Below are 22,947 nucleotides of genomic sequence, written 5' to 3' on the forward strand. Positions count from 1 at the left end.
AGTCGCTTCTGACTCTTCATGACTTCATGGACCAGCCCAAGCCAGAGCTTCCTGTCAGCTGTCGCCACCCCCAGCTCCCCCAAGGTTGAGTCCATCACCTCCAGAATATCATCCATCCATCTTGCCCTTGGTTGGCCCCTCTTCCTTTTGCCTTCCACTTTCCCTAGCATCAGCATCTTCTCCAGGGTGTCCTGTCTTCTCATGATGTGGCCAAAGTACTTCAGTTTTGCCTTTAAGATCATTCCCTCAAGTGAGCAGTCTGGCTTTATTTCCTGGAGTATGGACTAGTTTGATCTTCTTGCAGTCCAAGGCACTCTCAGAATTTTCCTCCAGCACCACAGTTCAAAAGCATCTATCTTCCTTCACTCAGCCTTCCTTATGGTCCAGCTCTCTCAGCCATAGGTTACTACGGGGAATACCATTGCTTTTTTTCCTCTTTCAAGGACCCCAAGACGGTTTACATTATCCTCCTTGTCTCCATTTTATCCTCACAACAACAACCCTGTGAGGTAGGTTGTGTTGAGAGTCTGTGACTGGCCCAAAGTCACCCAGTGAGCTTCCATGGCCAAGTGGGTACTAGAACCCAGATCTGAGAATGCTGAGAAGCATGGCATAATGGTGGGTGAACAAAGTTTGTGTGTGTGTGTGTGGGGGGATATTTGGGGACTTTTGTGGGGCAGTCAACATTATAAGACTTTTCACAGTTTGTAATGGTCTTGCCTTTCAGTATGAAATAACTGAGGGTGCTTCCCCCTGCTTCTTTTTTTTTAACTGTAAAAAGAAAGCCTTGAAGTGATGTGGCATCGTTCCCAAGGCACATTCTTGGAGAATAAGATAGTGGCTCCTTGGATATCTCATATTTAATTCCTCTCTGCCCCTGCAAAAAGTCTTTGAATTTCACACTCCCCTCTACTCCAAATATAGAATCAGTCTCTAGAAGGCATTTTTACCACAACTCCACAAAATGCCATACACTCCATCCCAATTTTAAAGCAAATCTATTGAGTCATAAGATTACACTTTTCTTTGCAGCCCCTGTGCAAGCAATCTTGCCACCTGAGGTGGGAGAGAACATGCACCACCACCACTACACTTCCCGCCTGCTGCATCACCTCTACCCCCACCCTCTTGCCCTTCCCTTTACATTTGCTGCTGCTGCGTCAGATCTATGGAGTGCTGCTCAGCCAAAAGAAGCAGCCATGAAGCTTTCGCAAGAATCTCACAGCCCTTTCTTTGGGCTGTGTGGCTCTCGATAGAGCTAATGTGGTGGCAGCAAAGGTGGCAGCAAATGTAAGGAGATGGAGTGCATGACAAGGGAAGCAGAGGAAGAGTGGCCGCTCCAGAGAGCCCCACTGGCTCTTTTCTCCCTGTGGCAAATGCCACAGTGGGAGAGTGGCTGGTGGGGCTCTCCAGAACACCCACTGGAGGTGGTCGGGGAAGTGGAGGTGCCAGGCCCTCCTGACGAGGACAGGGACTGGAGGGGGGCACTGCAATTCCCTGCCTCTCCCTCTGTTGCCTGTTGTGGGCATCTCACCCTGCTTCATGGGAGCGCCAGCCCAACTTCTTTGAGCCTAAGGAGGAGCTTGCCCACTACACTTTTTGCCTAGTTCCAATCATCCTTCATCAGGGAGGAGTCTTCTGCATTTCAACATCCAATGTGTTCTTTGCATCATTCCATCATTGTAGACGTTGCGTGCCACAGAATTGTTCAGAGGAAGTTGCTCTCTGCATGAGTCATCACTCTTAGCTTTCTTCCTTCTAGTTAGGAAGGACTGTTTCATGCAGAAACCTACATGGTATTTGATATTTGAGGGCAAAGTATACACTTGCTAAACACTTGACATCTTCTAAAAGCAAACTGTATTGAATATAGGAGTGAATTCTAACTGACACAAACGTTGCCAACTCTCGGGAATTTGAGAAGCTGTGCTCTAGAGTCTACTTTAAAATACATAACATACACACAACAAGATTTACTCTTTCCTCATAACCAACAAGATATAGATGTCAGTGTGAGTTGTGTATCAGTGTGAACCATTGAATACTATTACTCTTTTCCATATTCTAATTTATTAGGTTAAACATAAATTAGTTTCCCAGTTGTTGTAGCAGGTTACGCATATTAATTCACCCATTATATATCATTTGCTGGTGAAGAATGCTGATTTATTTGTTGCTTGCATAGTAAAACATGCAGCTACCATTTTGTCCACTTAGTATGCTGCCTGAAAGGAGATCAAAACTGCTAACTGTGACTACGTTTCCTTCACACTGTCTCTCTGCAAAGCATAATAAATAGCAGCCAGACACACTGATAGAGCTTCCTTAGTTAGCATGGGATTTTGGAAATATTTTCTAGAGAAATCACCATGTTATTACCCCTTTTAGGGAGATTTTTGATCAGGGGACTCTTCTTTTAAAAAGTTCATATTCACACATACACATTGATTAGAATTCTCATTTTTTCAGGGTTTTGCTCATCCCCCATGTTTCCTGAAGTTAAATCTTCGGATAGTGTAGCAGGGGAGGTACTGTAGATGTATCCTGGCTTTAGTGCACAGGTATATAAATGTAGGGTTGTGTAAATCCAAATCTATTTCTGGTCCATGTCACATTCTCATCCCACCCACCCCGCCCCACAATCAGGGCTGGTGTCAGGGATAAGCTTTGTTGGTTACCAGACAAGACCCACATACATGCAGGGAGGGGTGTTGCCACTCTTTAGATCCACCCAGTCGTGCAGTTCCTCCTCCTTGCTGTCACTGCCTTTTCACCGAGGTCCTCCAAGCACATGGACAGTGACAAGAGCAAGGTAATAATAGAGCAGTATGTTCCACACTTCCCTTGTCCTCTGGGCATCTAGGGATGGGGGAGAATTTCTCCCCGAAACTTCGGGGGGCCAAGTGCCAACGCATTCATTCCTCCGAAGGTTGTTCGGGGAGAAATTCTCCGCCCCCCCCCCCGGGATGGGACTTACCTTTCACGAATGTCGCTCCCAGCGGCGGGTCCCGGCGGCGGTTCGGCAGGTCTTTGTCAGGGGCGGGGGCGGCAGCCGGTCTTTTGACCGGCTGCCGCTGCCGCCATTACAAGAAAAGTAAAAAAAACAACACGCCCCTGTGATAGGCTACGTAACGATTTACGTAGCCTATCACGGCTAGATTTGCAAAGTCAGCCGTGATAGTCTACATTAATCGTCACGTAGCCTATCACGGGTGACTTAAAAAAAAAAAATTGTACGCTAATGGCGGCCCCCATAGGGAGCCGCCATTCGCATTCCTTATTTGGTCCCTGTAGTCTACGTAAAGATTTATGTAGACTACGGCGAAAATAAGGGCAACGCAAATAGCAAATCTGCTGACTTTGCAGATCTAGCCATGATAGGCTACGTAATCGTTACGTAGCCTATCACGGGGCTTTTTTTTTTTTTTTACTTTTCTTTTGAAGTTCGCGGCCGGGGAGGCGGGGCGCTTCTCCCTGGCCTGAATTTCGGCCGGGCGAGGTGGGAAGCCTCCCCCCCCCCGGCCTGAACTTCAGGGGGAGAAGCGAAGCACCTCCCCCCCACCGCGAAGCAATCTGCGAGACCAGGTAAGTGACTTTCGTACATCCCTATGGGCATCGTGTCATGGCCGGACTGCCATTTCACATGCTGAAGCTGGTGAGGTTAATTATGAACTGTTAAGTATAATGACATATTATACAGCCATTATGTTTTTCAAAGATACCCATACATCGAAGATCAAACCCTACTTTTAAATCATGGGAATCAATGCCTTTGGGTTTATGAACAACACATTCTTTTCTTACAGCTTCCTGTCTGTTATCCCCCCCTACCCCTGGCTATCTAAGAGTGAATGTTGCTGAACGCTTTTGAGTTGTACCTTGGGTTGAGGTTTTTGTTTTTATTTTTTTATACTGTAATTTTAAACTTTTATATCGTATTTTATCATGTTGCATTTTATGGTTTTAATTCTTGTGAACTGCCTAGAGAGCTTCGGGCTATTAGGCAATATAGAAATGTAAATAAATAATAAATAATAAATAATGCCTCCTTTATAGGTACCATCAGAGCAGTTGTGAAGTTAAATATTCATAAGTTTTCTTTTTTAAAAACAGCATCTGTTATGGTCGGTGTATTAATGCATGCTGGTTCAATACTAGCACAAAACAGGCTATTTCAGAATAAATTAAGAGATTGTCCAGTAGGTAGAGAAGAACCTTTAGCAATGTTGATGATGATGATGATGCATCTATGCTATTTACGTCCCCCTTATTTTTGCCATCTTAGTCTACATAAATGAGATCCGTGGTGGAATTCTCTGACATCCCTAAGTATGTGTGCTTTCCTCAAATGGAGAGATTATCCAATTATACAAGTTTTCCCCTGTTTCAATTATTGAAACATGGGAGGGTATGTGTAAACCCTTTTCTTTATTCCATTTTTAGTCTCCTCTTAATCAAAAGGCTGTATTTTGCCTCAGTAAACAATACTTTGCTGCTTTTATCTCAAGCATTTTGGCTTCTTCTCCTTCTTCTTCATGAGATACAGTATGGAAAATATACACAACTAAAGCTATAACCAGTTTTAAAAAAAGTCCCTGTTTTGTCTGGTTATTTGTTACTGTTCTTTCTCCTGGAAAGAGCCTTCTGAAAGAGCTCATTGTGTAGGCCGAATTAAATCCTTTAAGAAGATAATTTCTCACTCACTGAGGTAATGAATCCCCATTTTGTCCACAGCTTTTGACTTTGCCCTTCCGAGGCAAAACAAACAGGAATTCATTGCCACAGCTCAAATATAATAAGTTGGCTTGCTTACTTACAATAAGGAACACTGTATTTTGAAGGCCAGGAAATAGGAGACCCTAAATCTGGTACAGTTTTGGAAGATGTCTTGTTCTCAAACTCCCTAGAAAGAAAGATATTTCCAGGAGGATTCTGTTATTTATTTATTTGCCAATTCTCTTTTTCACACCAAATGGGGTGTTATACATTTACTTATTTCTAACTTTTAAGTTATTTGTGACTGGAGATGCAATCCTTTGCACACTTACTTAGGAGTAAGTGACTCACATTAAGCTAAGCAGAGACCAAGCAAAGAATAGAACAACTTTGAGCCCAGACTAGATATGACATGAAGTCACATGTATCTTTCTCCCAATTTTACCTAATCCAGCCTGCTAGGTAGCCAGTTATCCTACTCTACAAAGGACAGTCTTCTATATAAACTAGTCCAAGTCTTATTTAACATCAAATAACCATCAGGGGGACAAGCAAGGGACAGGAAGCTAATAAAGAATTAGCACTTGGAAAGCAGACTTAGCAGGGACACAGGGTGACGTAGGCTGGATCTACACTTACTGCCTTTTTTCACTTCCAATAAGGTTTCACTGCCCGCCTTTCACACTACGCAGTAGCCGCCTCGAATTGGAACTGGAATTTCCCACTTTCGTGCTCCCGCTTTCAATACCCTAATATCCCAGTGTTTCCCCTTAATGTTCTCTGATTTTCCACCTCTGTTACCATATCCAGTCGTAGTCCCCTCCCCTGCCTGTCCATATGCAACAGTGTCTGCATTTCCTTCCTGTCCAATCACAGCTCTCGACAGCCCCATGTCTTCTTCCGGCTACCGATCGCATAGCTTCCTCAGCAGCCCTCGTTTCCTCAGCAACAAGCAAAGGGCTGGATGTGCGTGCACTTGTCTGATCTTGGAAGCTAAGTGGGGTCGGCCCCGGTCAGTAGTTGGATGGGAGACCGTCTGGGAATCAGGCTTCCTGCACTGAGCAGGGGGTTGTTGTATCCCTTCAAATGAGATTAAGTTTTACCCCCTCCTATCCCTGGCTCTGGATGTTTTGTTTTGTTTTAAAATTCAGGCATTATCCTCGCAGAATCAGGGCTTCTCCATGATGTTTTTTTTTTTAGGCATGATCTTCGAAGCTTCGAAGTTGCAAACAGCAGGCAAACAGCACAGCGCTCGAGTGTGAACCGAGCTTGCGCATTCAATGAAGCACTGCAACAGGGAAAATGGGTGAGTGTGAATAATCACATTTTAATGCAAGAGCATTTAACCCAATGGGACACCGAATTCATTGCGATGGCAGACACAATGTAGATCGGCCCCTAGTCAGTCTTCTCCACTATGGTGAAATGTCTTGCACTTCTATATAGTTATTATGTCTACATGTGCATTATACATATAAATTTACAGATGCAAATATTATGCAAATTGGCATCTCTTGTCCTCTTCTTGGGTGATGCATTGCCTCCTTGTCAGTGATGCACAGGCCACTGTACTCTGAATGCTGTGAATTCAGAATAGGGTGGAGCTCAACTCTGCCCCGTCCTTGAATGCTCCATTTCAGGACCTTAAGCCACCTATCACTAAGGATGTATAGAATGCATAAAATCTGCTCTGTGTTTGATGGATTGTCAGGCACTTTTTGTTCCATCATCTGTTCACAAACAAATTCTTTTTTTCTTTCTTTTTTTGGTTATGCGGAAAAATACACAAATAATTCTGTAAGAGAGTTTGCAACAACTTACATAATTTACCTTAGTATGTAACATTTAGCATATTGTCCCCCATTCTGTTCAACTTTTCCTCAGCAGAAACTTATGTATTTTCCTACAAATAAATATGTGTACATTTGGGGAAAGTAAAAACAAGATCCAGAAGTCCACAAACTCCTGTGGCCTGAGAAGGTTGGTCTGCAGCAGATTCTGCAGATCAGATTCTTAGAAATCTGAGCTCATTTTAGTCCATCTCAAATTTCTCCAGCATCCCTAACTACCACTAGTTGGTGGAATGGGAACCTCCAGGGTGGTAAAGCCTACCCACAGGAGATGTTCTCTCTGTTGGCAGAGGGACACCTCCACTGTATCATAGGGATATACAAATCCCTTACCTTACCATCTGCAGGGGGTCCGCCAGGGGAGGGGAGGGGAGGCAATCTGTTCCTCCCCCCAGAATCCTCACTGGCCAGCTCTGCTCTGCAACAATTTCGCAGAGCTGCCAGCCAGCTCCGAAGCCCCAGCAATACGGCCTCCATTGCCATATTGCTGGCTGGACTGATGTACTGTAGACGCAAATGGCATCTGGCGTAGTGGACACCATTTGCGTCCCTGCTCTTTGATGTGATAGGCTGCATAAATCTTTACGTAGCCTATCATGCAAAGGAACAGGGATGCAAATATGCCATTTGTGTCCCTGTTTTTTCATGCAATAGGCTACGTAAAGATTTATGTAGCCTATCACATCAAAGAGCAGGGATGCAAATGGCGTAGCGGATGCCATTTGCATCCACTGTCCATCAGTCCAGCTAGCGATACGGCAATGGTGGCCGTATCGCTGGGGCTTTGGAGCCGGCAGCAGGCAGGATCCGGCCAGCAAGAGACTTCGTGGGGAGGCAGAGGTAGGAGATCCAATCCTCCATGGACTTCAGGGGGGCAGATTCAATAGAATCAATAGAATTCGGCCTCATTGCGGTCCATGGAGGATTTCTCCGACATCCCTACCATATCCCAATCTATGCCAATAGGGAACATCAGGAGGCTAGGAATGCACTCTTAAGTAATTGTCTTTACCTACTGGAGTCCTATTACATTCAGTGGACTTTATTAATTTATTGTGAAGATTGAGAGAGCTGAACTTCAGCAAACAATAAAGCAGCTTAAGATGATAACAACAACAACAACAATTAGGCTGCAATCCTATGCATGTTTAGACAGAAAAAAGGTCCTACAACACCCGGCATAACTGGCTGGGGAATGCTGGGAGTTGTAGGAGCTTTTTCTGTCTAAACATGCATAGGATTGCATCATTAGATAATAAAGTTAAGCAACAATATCAAACAATAGAGTAGCAAAGCACATTAGCTTTCAGTTTTAAAACAATTTTTGGAGGTATTAAAAATATAACACACCCATCATCCCCTGCAATCTAAAATAGTGCTGCTTACAATTCTTCCACTGTATAATCTGTAGAGCAGCTCTTAGTCAAATGCTGACCTGTCATACCAGCTCAGTAATGGAGGATTTGAATCTGTGCACACATGTAAAATTTCATAGAAATGGAACAGGAGTGAGGGTACTGTTTAGGAATGCTTTGCAAGGGTGGGCAAATAGAGTAATCATATGCAATTTTGAACATACAACAAGCTTGAAGATTTGGGGGTAAATATTTATGATGTTAGTTGCAGGTAGGGGTGCACGAAAGCCACTTACTTGGTCTCTCAGCTTGCTTCGCGGTGGGGGGGAGGCGCTTCGCTGCTCCCCCCAAAGTTCAGGCTGGGGGGGAGGCTTCCCGCCTCGCCCGGCCGAAATTCAGGCCGGGGAGGAGGTGCCTCGCCTTGCCTGGCTGCGAAATAAAAAGTTAAAAAAAAAAACGCCCCCGTGATAGGCTACGTGACGATTAACGTAGCCTGTCACGGCTATATCTGCAAAGTCAGCTGTGATAGGCTACGTTAATCGTCACGTAGCCTATCACGGGTGACTTAAAAAAAAAAAAAAGCGCATACGCAAATGGCGGCCCCCATAGGGAGCCGCCATTCGCGTTCCTTATTTGGTCGCTGTAGTCTACGTAAATCTTTACGTAGACTACGGCGAAAATAAGGGCAACACAAATAGCGTTGCCCTTATTTTCGCCGTAGTCTACGTAATCTTTACGTAGACTACAGTGACCAAATAAGGAACGCGAATGGCAGCTCCCTACGGAGGCCGCCATTAGCCATACGCGCTTTTTTTTTTTTAAAGTCGCCCGTGATAGGCTACGTGATGATTTGCGTAGCCTATCACGGCTGACTTTGCAAATCTAGCCGTGATAGGCTACGTTAATCATCACGTAGCCTATCATGGGGGCGTTGTTTTTTTTTTTACTTTTATTGGAATGGCGGCGGCGGCAGCCGGTCGAAAGACCGGCTGCCGCCTCTGCCCCTGTCGAAGACCTGACGAACTGCCGCCGGGACCCGCCGCCAGGAGGGACATTCGGGAAAGGTAAGTCCCGTCCCGGGGGGGGCGGGGGGGTGCAGAGAATTTCTCCCCGAAACTACTTCGGGGGGCCGAACACGTTGGCACTCGGCCCCCCAAAGTTTCGGGGAGAAATTCTCCCCCATCCCTAGTTGCAGGCTGAACATGTTGATGTGGCTCACATAACCAAACTTTTTCATGTTCTTAGCATGAAAGGGCCACATAGTGTTGAGAGTGAACACTAGTGACATCACAGCCTGTCCTTGCACTACCACTGTGGGATCAGCAAACCCTTGATATCTTCCCATGACTTACTCATGACTCACCTTTGCTAGATTGTATTCACAGGATATAAAATGGCTCTTAACTCAATATGATACATAAACACAGATATTAGGAAATTTGCTCCTGTGGGCCTAACATCCTGTCCTAGGATTCACATAAGCCCTATTCAGGTGTTATTAAGTTGTAAGCATGGTGGGGGCATAGGGGCTCATGATTCAGCCCCACCCCTTTCACCTGCAACCTTCCCAGCTTGAACCAAAAGATGCAAAGAGAGGCTGTAACCATGTTCATCTGAAAGCAGTTATAGTCCTCAACACTGCTAGAACCCTAATCACACAATGTTCCTGATCATGTGGACTACTGTAACCAGTTCAGCAGAATGTAGTTACATTCTCTCTTCAGACCTTGCAGTTCAACCAGGGACGGTTGGGGGTGAAGGTGGTGGGGCTGGAGCGCACGTCCCGATGTCTCCTCCACACCTACAATTCTGTAACACCTGAATGAAGGGATATGATCTTCATTCCCACAAGGATCCTTGGATCTTCGCAACTTCAGATAACCGTACTGCGCCTAGTTCTACATCTTGCTTATCAGAATCCAAATCTCCCATGGAATAATTCCAGTCTTTTAAATGCAAATGCTAATATGCCATTTTCTGAATTTCATTGGTCTCGGGTGGGTTGGTTCCCCTGCTTCCCCTTTCTAGAAATTGGGTAGGTCAGCTTCAGAAATTAAACACCAGTTAGTCTGAAGAAAATCATCAAAGGTAAATTTTAATGGGACAACCTTTCCCTTCCAGTCCCATCAAATGCTAAACAAAATAAATATGCTTTATATCTTGCTCTGACAGTTTTGCTATACTCAGGCTCTGATGAGCTGCCAAGCAAAGTGAATGCAAATATGGAGACTTGCCACTAAGAGAGCTGTACAGCTGGCCTTTAAATGCTCAGATTTATTAAACATGAGCACACATTGCTGGCATGCACAAATTTAGTTTTAGAGGCTCTAGACCATCAGCACAAAACTAACAGGGGCAGGAAAACTACACCTGGTGGAGTTTTCCCTTCTCTACAAATCTTCAGGGTACTGATGCCCTCTCTGGGACCTGACAGCCCTGACACCATTTCTCTGAATGTATCCTTGCGACCTTTCTCTCATTGTAACTCCAGTCTCCTAGCTGGAGGAGTAAAACAGCAGCCAGTATCTGGGGCAAGCATCTCTCCCCAGTCATGATCCACTTCAACAGAACACAAAACACATTGGCTGGAAGACTTGTTAAAAGGCTTGTGCAATCAGCTAGGGGTGCACGAAAGTCACTTACCTAGTCTCGCAGCTTGCTTCGTGGTGGGGGGAGGTGCTTCGCTGCTCCCCCTGAAATTCAGGCCGGGGGGGGAGGCTTCCCACCTCGCCCGGGCGAAATTCAGGCCGGGGAGGAGGCGCCTCGCCTTGCCCGGCCGCGAAATAAAAAGTAAAAAAAAAACACGCCCCCGTGATAGGCTACGTGACGATTTACGTAGCCTATCACGGCTAGATCTGCAAAGTCAGCCATGATAGGCTACGTTAATCATCACGTAGCCTATCATGGGTGACTTTTTTTAAAAAAAAGCGCGTATGCAAATGGCGGCCCCCATAGGGAGCCGCCATTCGCGTTCCTTATTTGGTCGCTGTAGTCTACGTAAATCTTTACGTAGACTACGGCGAAAATAAGCGCAACACAAATAGCGTTGCCCTTATTTTCGCCGTAGTCTACGTAATCTTTACGTAGACTACAGCAACCAAATAAGGAACGCGAATGGCGGCTCCCTATGGGGGCCGCCATTTGCGTACGCCTTTTTTATTTTTTTTAAGTCACCCATGATAGGCTACATGACGTTTAACGTAGCCTATCACGGCTGACTTTGCAGATCTAGCCATGATAGGCTACATTAATCGTCACGTAGCCTATCACGGGGGCGTTTTTTTTTAAAAAAAAAAACTTTGGAGTTCGCAGCTGGGCGAGGCGGGAAGCCTCCTCCCCGGCCTGAATTTCGGCCGGGCGAGGTGGGAAGCCTCCCCCCCCGGCCTGAACTTTCAGGGGAGCAGCGAAGCGCCTCCCCCCCACCGCAAACAAGCTTTGAGGACAGGTAAGTGACTTTCGTCCACCCCTAGTCTTATAGCAAGGAAGCAGGCCTACAATTAATTTCCAGGAACCATATATTGCCCTTCAGCTAACATATAATATTAAAGCTTAACAATTTAACCAGCCAAAAATCTTACTAACCAATAATGATAGTAATAAAAAAGAAAGGAGATTTAAAAGGATTAATAATAATACTAACAAATCACTAATAATTTTTATAATATTATATGATAATAATCCTTACAATCAACCTTACAACAATCACTAATATATTTTGTACTAGATATATAAATGAGTGTGCACATTTCTATACTCCCTCAGACAGTAAATTTAAGTACACTATATCCTATCCATTTTAAAAAGAAAGGATTTAAAGAAAAAAGAGAAAGAGAAAAGAAAAAATGAGAGGATAAACAAAAAAAAGGAGATATATATATATATATATATATATATATGTATATATGAGCAATTATCTCTCACCTAGCCTGATTCTTCCAGACTAAAGGTAACCAATTAGCAAAACATGTTTGTAGATTCCAGTTCATGGTGGTGAAGCAGAAATCTCATGTGATTTTCAATTTAGCCACGCCTCTGCCATTTCATGATTTAGAAACTTCGTCATCTGGCCATCAGAAAAAATACAAAATGTAGCAGGATATTTTAAGTGATATTGTTTTGCCAGATTTTTTGCCTTGGTAAATTGTAGGGATGTCAGAGAATTCCACCACAGATCCAAAATCCGTGGTGGAATGAAGCCCCCAAACCCCCCACAAAAGGTGTGCGAAACAGAGCATTTACCTGCTGCTGTCTGCGCTGACATGTGAATGTTGCTTCCTCATTTGCTTCCTCATTATAGCCATGGTAGGCTACATAAATATTTATGTAGCCTATCACGGCTAACACAGGGATGCCATTTGCATCCCTGCGGAGGCCGTGATAGGCCTCGTAAGTATTTATGTAGCTTACCATGGCAAAAAACAAAAACAAATCAGCGAACGCAAATAGTGGCTGCTACGGCGGCAGCCATTTGCATTCCCCTTTTTTTTCGCCATAATACTCTACGTAAATGTTTATGTAGACTAAAATGGCAAAAAATAAGGAACGCAAATGGCGGCCGCCGTAGCCGCCGCCATTTGCATACGCCATTCTTTTTTTTATGGATGGTGGAGAATTTTGCCACGGATTCAAGTGAGGCCGATGCCCCCCCACCCGCCCTGCAGAATCCCCATGGACAAAGTTTACCTGTGGCGGATGTGGCAGCTTTGGCGGTGCAGGGGTGACGGTGCGGCGGTGGTGGCGGAAGGTGCGTTGGCGGGGGTGGCGGAAGGTGTGGTGGAAGTGGAAGGTGTGGTGGCGGGGGCAGGGGCGGCAGGCGCGGCAGGGGCGGCGGCGGGGGCGGCGGAAGGGGCGGCGGCGGTAGAAGGGGTGGCAGCGGAAGGGGTGGCAGGGGCGGCACTGGGGGCAGCAGGGGCAGCGCAGGTGGCAGGGGCAGGGGTGGGGGCAGCGGCAGCAGGGGCGGCGGCAGAAAGTGTGGCAGTGGGCAGTGGAGGGCGGTGCAGTTAAAGGGGCGGCGGTGGCAGGGGCGGCAGAAGGTGCAGAGGAAGGGGCAGGGACAGTGGCGGGGGCGGCAGGTGCGGTGGTGGGTGGTGGCAGAAGGGTTGGCGGAAGGGGCAGGGGCAGCAGGTGCAGCAGCGGTGGGCGGCAGTGCAAGGGGTGGTGGAAGGGGCGTAGGAAGGGGCAGCAGCAGGGGTGGTGGGGGCGATGGGGGTGGCAGGTGCGATGGGGGTGTGGCGGCCGCTGCTGGGTGCAGCAAATGCAAATGGCAGCGACTACGGTGGCCGCCATTTGTGTTCGCTATTTTTAGCCGTTCTAGGTTATGTAAATATTTACGAAGGCTAGAACTAGGGGTGTACAAAACCCTGCTTACCTGGCTCAGCCAGGTTCCACTGGGGGGGGGGAGGTGCTCTGTCCCTCCCCCTGGAATCCTCGCCAGCCGGCTCCGCTCCGCGGGGATTCTGCTGCCGCCATTTGCATCCCTGAATTCAGCCATGATAGGCTACGTAAAGACTTACGTAGCCTATCACATCTGGGTTAGAAAAAAAAAACCCCGTACGCAAATGGTGGCTATGGCCGCTGCCATATGCGTTCCTTATTTTTGGCCGTCTTAGTCTACGTAAATATTTACATAGACTAAGACAAAGACAAGAAAGGGGAACGCAAATAGCATAGCGGATGCTATTTGCGTTCCCCTTTATTTTCACCGTCTTACTCTACGTAAATATTTACGTAGACTAAGACAGCGAAAATAAGGGGGAACGCAAATGGCGTCTGCTACTCTATTTGTGTTTCCCCTTATTTTTGCCGTCTTAGTCTATGTAAATATTTACGTAGACTAAGACAGCCAAAAATAGGGAACGCAAATGGTGGCGGCCGTAGCCGCCGCCATTTGCGTATATGTTTTGTTTCGTTTTTTAACCCAGACATGATAGGCCATGTAAGTCTTTACGTAGCCTATCATGAATGGGGGGGGCAGACTGCAAATGGCAGCGGCACCACCACCACTGGAGCTGTCGCAGTCCGGAACATCCGCCCCAGGTAAGTCTCATCCCGGGAGGGATCCATGGGGGGTGGGGGTGGCAGGCCATTCCGCCACGGAGTTCAGGGGGAATGCACTGGCATTCGGCCTCACCGAGATCCATGGCGGAATTCTCTGACGTAGCCTATCATATCTGGGTAAAAAAAAAAAAAGAACAGACTGCAAATGGCGGCCGCGGCTGCTGGTCGGAAGACCACCCACTGGAGCTGCTGGAGCCGCCGCCATCCAGAACATCCGCCCCAGGTAAGTCTCGTCCCAGGCGGGATCCACGGGGGGGGCGGGCCGTTCTGCCACGGATTTCGAGGGGCCTAATGCCAGTGCATTCAGCCTCACTGAAATCCGTGGCGGAATTCTCCTCCATCCCTAGTTTGGACATCTGGTAATCAGGGGTATATTGCCTCAGAAAGTGGAGGTTACATCTAGGGATGTACGAAGGTCACTTAACTTTCTGTGGATTATGTTCATGGTGGGGGGGAGGCTTTCCATCCCTCCCCCCTGGAATCCTCTCTGGCTGGCTGTGCTCTGCGGCGGCTCCGCATAGCTGCCGGCCAGGCCCAGGCCAGAGACATCCGTAGCCGGATTTTCAGCCGCAGAGGGCTCTGGGTAAAAAACAACAACAACAACAACCACGTACACAAATGGCAGCGGCTACGGCCACCGCCATTTGCATTCGTTATTTTTTGCCGTCTTAGTCTACGTAGATTAAATATTTAAACGTAAATCTTTACGTAGACTAAGTTGGCGAAAAAGAAGGAATGCAAATGGCGGCGGACATAGCCGCCGCCATTTGAGTACGCGTTTTTTTAAAAAACCCAGCTGTGATAGGCTATGTAAATCTTTATGTAGCCTATCATGTCCCTGTAAAAAAAAAAAAAAAAGCACCTCCAGACTGCAAATGGCGGCGGCGGCAGCCAGTCGGAAGACCAGCCGCCGCCACAGCCACCGTCGGAGCTGCTGCTGGCTGGAGCATCCACCCCAGGTAAGTCTCGTCCTGGGGGGGATCCGTGGGGTGGCGGGGGGGGTGGCAGGCCATTCCGCCACAGATTTCGAGGGGCCGAATGCACTGGCATTCGGCCTCACTGAGATCCTTGGCGTAATTCTCTGACATCCCTAATTACATCATCATCATCATCATCATCATCATCATTACTTTAAAGTTCTACTTGACATGGTCCTCCCAATGGTCAATCAAGCTTGGTCTTCCTTGATTTATGCTCCGGAATGTTTAGACCTTTGACAAATAATTATTTGATATGAACTCTTTTATGTTAATTGGATCTTATTTTCCCAGATATTTTAGCCTGTCAGTTTCTGTTGTTTTAATAAATCTGTTGCTGTATTTTAAAACTTTACAATGGTTTTGAGTTTTTGTTTCTGTTTTTATACTGTTGCTTAACACTTTTAAAAATATATACTCTGTTTTATGTATTTTATGGTTTCAACTGTCGCGAACCACCCAGAGATCTTTGGCTATTGGGTGGTATAGTAGAAAATAAACAAACAAACAAACTCCTCCCCTTGCCAGAGTCAACCAGATTTTGACCCGAAACACAGAAAATAGCAACATTTCAGTATTCAGTCTTCTGTTTAAATTATGCTCCTTTTGAAGACACTGTAGAGGGTATTCATCAGATGCATCATATTGACTTTAATGGGACTTGAAAGGTTGAAGCTGTCTAGTTCAGTCAAATTACGAATTAGCTGATGGGAATTAAAAATAAAAAGAGCCATCCATTCCCACTGTTCTCCCTTTTCCCTGATCTGGTAAATGTCCTGCAGCATTTGAACTAGTGACCCGTAAATCAGAACTGATGATAATTATCTGTCTAATGGTGTGTGTGTGTGTATCCCCCGAGTATGCTACAGCAATTCTGTATTCTTTTCTTTCAGTCTTGATACAACATGTCACAATGCTTCAAAGACGAAGGTGCTACAGTATGGACTTGCTGCATGTGACTATAAAGGCAGTATTTGTTAGAGGGTGGTGGTGTTATTTTTTCAGCTCTCTTCCAGATCCACTGGAGGTCCTATGACTGGATCTGGTGTGTACTATGGAAGTATACACACGTCCTCAGTACTGGTTTCAGAAGTTGGGGTGAGGAGTCTTTGTTCCCTTAGTATGGAAGATGTGGAGTAGGGATGTACGAAAGTGACTTACCTTTCCGCGGATTATGTTGATGGTGTGGTGGAGGCATTCCGTCCCTCCCCCCGGAATCCTGGCCAGGGGGGGAGGCTCTCTGTTCCTCCCCCCCGGAATCCTGGGCGGTTGGCTGTACTCTGCAGCGATTCTGCGGAGCCACTGGCAGGCTCCGCCAGCAGCTGGACATCCGGCCGCTGGCTAGCAGGGACGCAAATGGCGGCGGCTGTAGCCGCCGCCATTTGCGTCCCTGCAGTCAGCCGTGATAGGCTACATAAATGTTTACATAGCCTAATACGGCTGATTTTTTAAAAAAAAACAACAACGCACGTACGCAAATGGCGGCAGCCATGGCCGCCGCCATTTGCGTTCTTTATTTTGGCATGTCTTAGTCTACATAAACATTTACGTAGACTAAGATGGCGAAAATAAGGGGAAAGCAGATAGTGTAGCGTCTACGCTATTTGCATTCCCCTTATTTTTGCTATCTTAGTCCACGTAAATGTTTACGTAGACTAAGACGTGCCAAAATAAGGAACACAAATGGCGACGGCCATGGCCGCCACCATTTGCGTACGTGTGTTTTGTTTTTGTTTTTTTAAGTCAGCCATGATAGGCTACATAAAGATTTACATAGCCTATCAGGTTTTTTTTTTTTTACCTGGAAATGGCAGCGGCGGCAGCCGGTCAGAAGACCGGCCGCCACAGCTGCCGCCGCTGAACTGCCACTGGAGCCGCCGCCGGAGCCACTGCCAGAGCCGCCGCTGGAGCCGCCGCCGACAGGAAGATCCGCCCCAGGTAAGTTTCATCCCATCTTCTTCTTCTATGTTCTTCTGTGTATTCTTTCCACCTCTTCTTAATCTCATCTGCTTCTGTTAGGTCCCTGCATCCTTTGTCCTTTATCATGCCCGTCTTTGCACAAAACGTTCCCTTGAGATCTCTGATTTTCTTGAAAAGATCTCTAGTCTTTCCCATTCTGTTGTTTTCCTCGATTTCTTTGCCTTCTTGTCATTTAAGAAGGCCTTCTTGTCTCTCCTTGCTATTCTCTGGAACTCTGCATTCTGTTGGATATATCTTCCCCTTTCTCCCTTGCTTTTCACTTCCCTTCTTTCCTCAGCGACTTGTAAAGCCTCCTCAGACAGCCACTTTGCTTTCTTGCATTTCTTTTTCTTTGGGATGGATTGAGTTGCTGTTTCCTGAACAATGTTACGGACCTCCATCCATAGTTCCTCAGGTGCTGTGTCTATCAGGTCTAATCCCTAAAATCTATTCCTCACCTCCACTGTATATTCATAAGGGATATGATTTAGGTCATACCTGAATGGTTTAGTGGTTTTCCCTACGTTCTTCAATTTAAGCTGAAATTTTGCAATAAGAAGCTCATGATCTGAGCCACAGTCAGCTCCAAGTCTTGTTTTTACTGACTGTATAGAGCTTCTCCTTTGGCTGCAAAGGACATACTTTGATTTCAGTATTGACCATCTGGTGATGTCCATGTCCAACAACAACCTCTTGTGCTGTTGGAAAAGAGTGTTTGCTATGATCAGCGAGTTCTCTTGGCAAAACTCTATTAGCCTTTGTCCTGCTTCATTTTGTACACCAAGGCCATGCTTGCCTGTTATCCCAGTTATTTCTTGACTTCCTACTTTAGCATTCCAATCCCCTATGATGAAAAGGACATCTTTTTTTTGTGTTACTTCTAGAAGGTGTTGTAGGTCTTCATAGAACCGATCAAACTCAGCTTCTTCGGCCTCAGTGGTTGGGGCATAGACTTGATTTACTGTAATGTTGAATTGTTTGCCTTGGATTCGTACTGAGATCATTCTATCTTTTGAGATTGTACCCCAGTACTGCTTTTCCCACCCTTTTGTTGACTATGAGTGCTACTAGGGATGTACGAAACTCATTTACCTTTTCACTGAATCTTTCGCGGTGGCGGGGGAGGTGCTCCATCCCTCCCTCCAGAATCCTCGACGGGGGGAGGTGATCTGGTCCTCCCCCTCTGAATCCTCAATGGTCGGCGGCTCCGGTGGTGGCTGCGGCTCTGGTGGCGGCGGCGGCTACGGCGGCTGGTCTCCTGGTTGGCTGCGGCCAGGCTGCTGCCACTGCCATTGCTATCCTGGTTTGCAGCCGTGATAGGGTACGTAAGAATTTACGTAGCCTGTCATGGCTGGGTAAAAAAAAAAAAAAACAGCATACGCAAATGGTGGCAGCTACATCGGCCACCATTTGCATTCCCTATTTTTCGCCCATTTATCTTACATAAATATTTACGTAAGATAAATCAGCGAAAAATAGGGGACACAAATGGTGCCCGCCTTAGCTGCCACCATTTGCGTATGCTGGGTTTTTTAGTGCTACTCCATTTTTTCTAAGGGATTCTTGCCCACACTAGTAGATATAACGGTCACCTGAATTAAATTTGCCCATGCCTGTCCATTTTAGTTCGCTCATTCCCAAGATGTCGATCTTCAATCTTGCCATCTCATGTTTGACCACCTCCAGCTTACCTTGATTCATTGATATGACATTCCAGGTTCCTAAACAATATTGTTCTTTAGAGCATCGGACTTTCTTTTCACCACCAGACACATCCACAGCTGAGTGTCCTTTTGGCTTTGGCCCAGCCGCTTCACTCTTTCTGGTGCTACTTGGAAATTCCCTCTGCTCTTTCCCAGTTGTATATTGGACACCTTCCAACCTGAGGGGCTCATCTTCCGGTGTTATCTCTTTTAGCCTTGTGATATGTTCCATGGGGTTTTCTTGGCAAGAATACTGGAGTGGGTTGCCATTTCCTTCTCCAGTGGACCACATTTTGTCAGAACTCTCTGCCATGACCTGTCCATTTTAGGTGGCCCTGCATGGCATAGCTTATGGCTTCACTGAGTTACACAAGCCCCTTTGCCACAGCAAGGCAGTGAGTGATCCATGAAGGGGCTGGACATGCATATTATTTATTAAAATCCTCAAATGTATTTATTGAACAATATACACAGAGCAGAATACAGATTGCAGTTCATGAGGATATGAAAGAGCTTGAACAGATAGAAGATCTGATAGAAGAGGTGGCAAGTCAACCTACTGAGAGGTACTTTCATATTTGTCCTGGGCAGCATACTATGCATCCATGTTCTCAATTTGACATACTTCCTTGGTCTATAGTTTGTGTTCTGCCATTGTTCCCTGATTAATCAAAATCTGCCCTTATGGTTTGTCATGCCATGAATCTAGTTATGGAAGATGTTTAATTTCTGAACTCATTGCAAATACCAGTGCTAGCTATGGATCAGCGATTGTGCACAACTGCAATCTAGGGATGGCGGAAAATTTCTGAGAATTTCTCCACGAATCTCAGTGAGGCCGAATGTCAATGCATTCGGCCCCTGAAATTGGCAGTGAAATTCTCCGCCCCCCCGCAACCCCCCCCCCCGGGATGGGACTTAACTCCTGCGAATGTCCCTCTCGGCGGCGGGTCCCGGCGGTGTTTCAGAGGCGTTTCGGTGGGGGCGGGGGCAGCGGCCGGTCTTCCAACTGGCTGCCGCCGCCGCCATTACAAAACAAAGTAAAAAAAACACAAAAAACCCCGTGATAGGCTACATAACGATTAGGGGTGGACGAAAGTCACTTACCTGCCGTCGAAGGCCATTCGCGGTGGGGGGGAGGCGCTTCGCTGGTCCCCCCGTGAAGTTCAGGCCGGGGGGGGAGGCTTCCCGCCTCGCCCGGCCGAAATTCAGGCCGGGGGGGAGGCTATCCGCCTCGCCTGGCCTAAATTCAGGCTGGGGGGGAGGCTTCCCGCCTCACCCGGCTGAAATTCAGGCCAGGGAGGAGGCGCCTCGCCTCACCTGGCCGCGAACGCTAAAGTAAAAAAAAACGCCCCCTGATAGGCTACGTGACAATTCACGTAGCCTATCACGGCTAGATCTGCAAAGTCAGCCGTGATAGGCTACGTGAATCGTCACATAGCCTATCACGGGTGACTTTAAAAAAAAAAAGCACGTACGCGAATGGCGGCCCCCATAGGGAGCCGCCATTCACGTTCCTTATTTAGTCGCTGTAGTCTACGTAAATGTTTACGTAGACTACGGTGAAAATAAGGGCAACGCAAATAGCGTTGCCCTTATTTTCGCTGTAGTCTACATAAACATTTACGTAGACTACAGCGACCAAATAAGGAACGGGAATGGCGGCTCCCTATGGGGGCCGCCATTATCCATACACTTTTTTTTTTTTTTAAGTCACCCATGATAGGCTACGTGACGATTCACGTAGCCTATCACGGCTGACTTTGCAAATCTAGCCGTGATAGGCTACGTGAATCGTCACGTAGCCTATCAGGGGGCTTTTTTTTTTTTTCCTTTCATTGCAATGGCGGCGGCGGCAGCCGGTCGAAAGACTGGCTGCCGCTCCCGCCTCGCTCGAACACCCGCCGAACCGCCGGCTGGACCAGCCACCGGGAGGGACATTCGGTGAAGGTAAGTCCTGTCCCGGGGAGGGGGCAGGGGGCAGGGTGTGTGTGGAGGATTTCTCCCCGAAACTTGTTCGGGGGCCGAACATGTTGGCGCTCGGCCCCCCGAAGTTTCGGGGAGAAATTCTCCGCCATCCCTAATAACGATTAACATAGCCTATCACGGCTAGATTTCCAAAGTCAGCCGTGATAGGCTACGTTAATCGTCACATAGCCTATCACGGGTGACTTTGGGGAAAAAAAAAGCCCGCACGCAAATGGCAGCGGCCCAACGCTATTTGTGTTGCCCTTATTTTCGCCGTAGTCTACGTAAATGTTTACGTAGACTAGATGTGCCAAAATAAGGAATGCAAATGGCTGTGCGCATGGGCTGCCGCCATTTGCGTACGCGCTTTTTTTCCCCCAAAGTCACCCGTGATAGGCTACGTGACAATTAACGTAGCCTATCACAGCTGACTTTGGAAATCTAGCCATTTATAGGCTACGTTAATCGTTACATAGCCTATCACAGGATTTTTGTTTTTTGTTTTCACTTTTTGTTTCATGGCCAGGGAGACGGGGCACTTCTCCCCGGCCTGAATTTCGGCCGGGTGAGGCAGGGCGCCTCCCCCCTGGCCTGAATTTCGGCCAGGCCAGGCGGGACTCCTCCCCCCCGCCTGAACTTCAGGGGGAGAAGCGAAGTGCCTCCCCTCCCACCGCGAAGCCAAGCTGCGAAAAGTTAAGTGAGTTTCGTACATCCCTACTTCAATCCACATTCAGTGGACATGACCTGAGACTAGGGATGGACGAAAGGGACTTACCTTGTCCCGCAGCTTGCTTCGTGGTGGGGGGGAGGTGCTTCGCTTCTCCCCCCGAAGTTCAGGCGAGGGGGGGGAGGTGCCCCATCCCTCGCCAGCAAAATTCAGGCCGGGTAGGAGCGCCCCGTCTACCCGGCCGCGAAAAAAAGTAAAATAAAACACACACACAAACACCCATGATAGGCTACATAACGATTTACGTAGCCTAACACGGCTAGATTTCCAAAGTCAGGCATGACAGGCTATGTAAATCGTCATGTAGCCTATCACGGGTGACTTTGAAAAAAAAAAGCGCGTACGCAAATAGGCGGCTCCCATGGGGACCACCATTTGCGTTCCTTATTTTGGCATGTCTAGTCTACATAAAGATTTACGTAGACTACGGCGAAAATAAGGGAAACGCAAATAGCGTTCCCTTATTTTCGCCGTAGTCTACGTAAATCTTTACTTAGACTAGACGTGCCAAAATAAGGAACGCAAATGGCGGCGCCCAATGGGCGCCACCATTTGCGTACGTGCTTTTTTTTTTCAAAGTCACCCATGATAGGCTACGTGACAATTTACATAGCCTATCATGGCTGACTTTGGAAATCTAGCCGTGATAGGCTATGTAAATCATTACGTAGCCTATCACGGGTGTGTGTTTGTTTGTTTTTTATTTTACTTTTTTTTTTTTGCAATGGTGGCGGCGGCAGCCGATCGGGAGACCGGCCCCCGCCCCCGCCGAAATGCTGCTGAAACACCGCCGGGACCCCCCGCCGAGAGGGACATTCGCTGAAGGCAAGGCCCATCCCAGGGGGGCGTGGGGCCGGCGGAGAATTTCCCCAACACTTTCGGGGGGCCGAATGCCTCGGCGCTCGCCCTCCCGAAGATTCGTGGAGAAATTCTCCGCCAACCCTACCTGAGACCCATGTTGACAACACTATTCTGCTTCTTCTTGGAGGCCTTCACATAAAAATGCAAAACTTACGTATGGATGGAGTATGATTGGTCAGAGTTACACAAAGTACAGGCTATCTTTAACATATACATTTTTGAGGCACAAAAACAGTTTTTGTAGAGGAAGGCCACTATAGAGAAGAAGGGTGAAAGGCTGGAAGGAAAGAAGAAAAAGGATCAAGAAAGAAAGCTGAGAAATCTGAAAGTAAGATACTGTTGGGAAGAACTTGGAAAACAGGGACATGGTCTAGTTAGGCTTAACTGAATGCATTTGCCCTGGTTGTTTTCTTACCTTTTTTGTTCTTACAATTTTGTTTTGTGTACTTACATTGTAACCATTCAGATGTTAAAACCCTTTTTGTAATAATAATGCTTTTCCAGTTAACTTCTAAAATTCTGTTTAAACTTTGTGATCTTTTTTCTTTTTGGGATACCCACCTGACATGTACAAGCCAAACCCCACACTACCTAGTGGTATTTACAAGAGACCCAGAGGGTTTTAAGGCTGTTTGATTTGATGGAGGCTGCTAGGGAAAATAAAGAATGTCACCTGATGGCAGCAGAAAGTCTCAGTGGAAGGGAGGGGCAAAGAGTGGAGCACTCTCTATGTTCTGGTCTCCCTCCCAAAAGCGGATCAGGGTGTAACCCTTG

Source organism: Heloderma suspectum, chromosome 4 (genome assembly GCF_057233095.1).
Source record: "Heloderma suspectum isolate Gila_16-S chromosome 4, 16-S_ref, whole genome shotgun sequence".
Lineage (NCBI taxonomy): Eukaryota > Metazoa > Chordata > Lepidosauria > Squamata > Helodermatidae > Heloderma > Heloderma suspectum.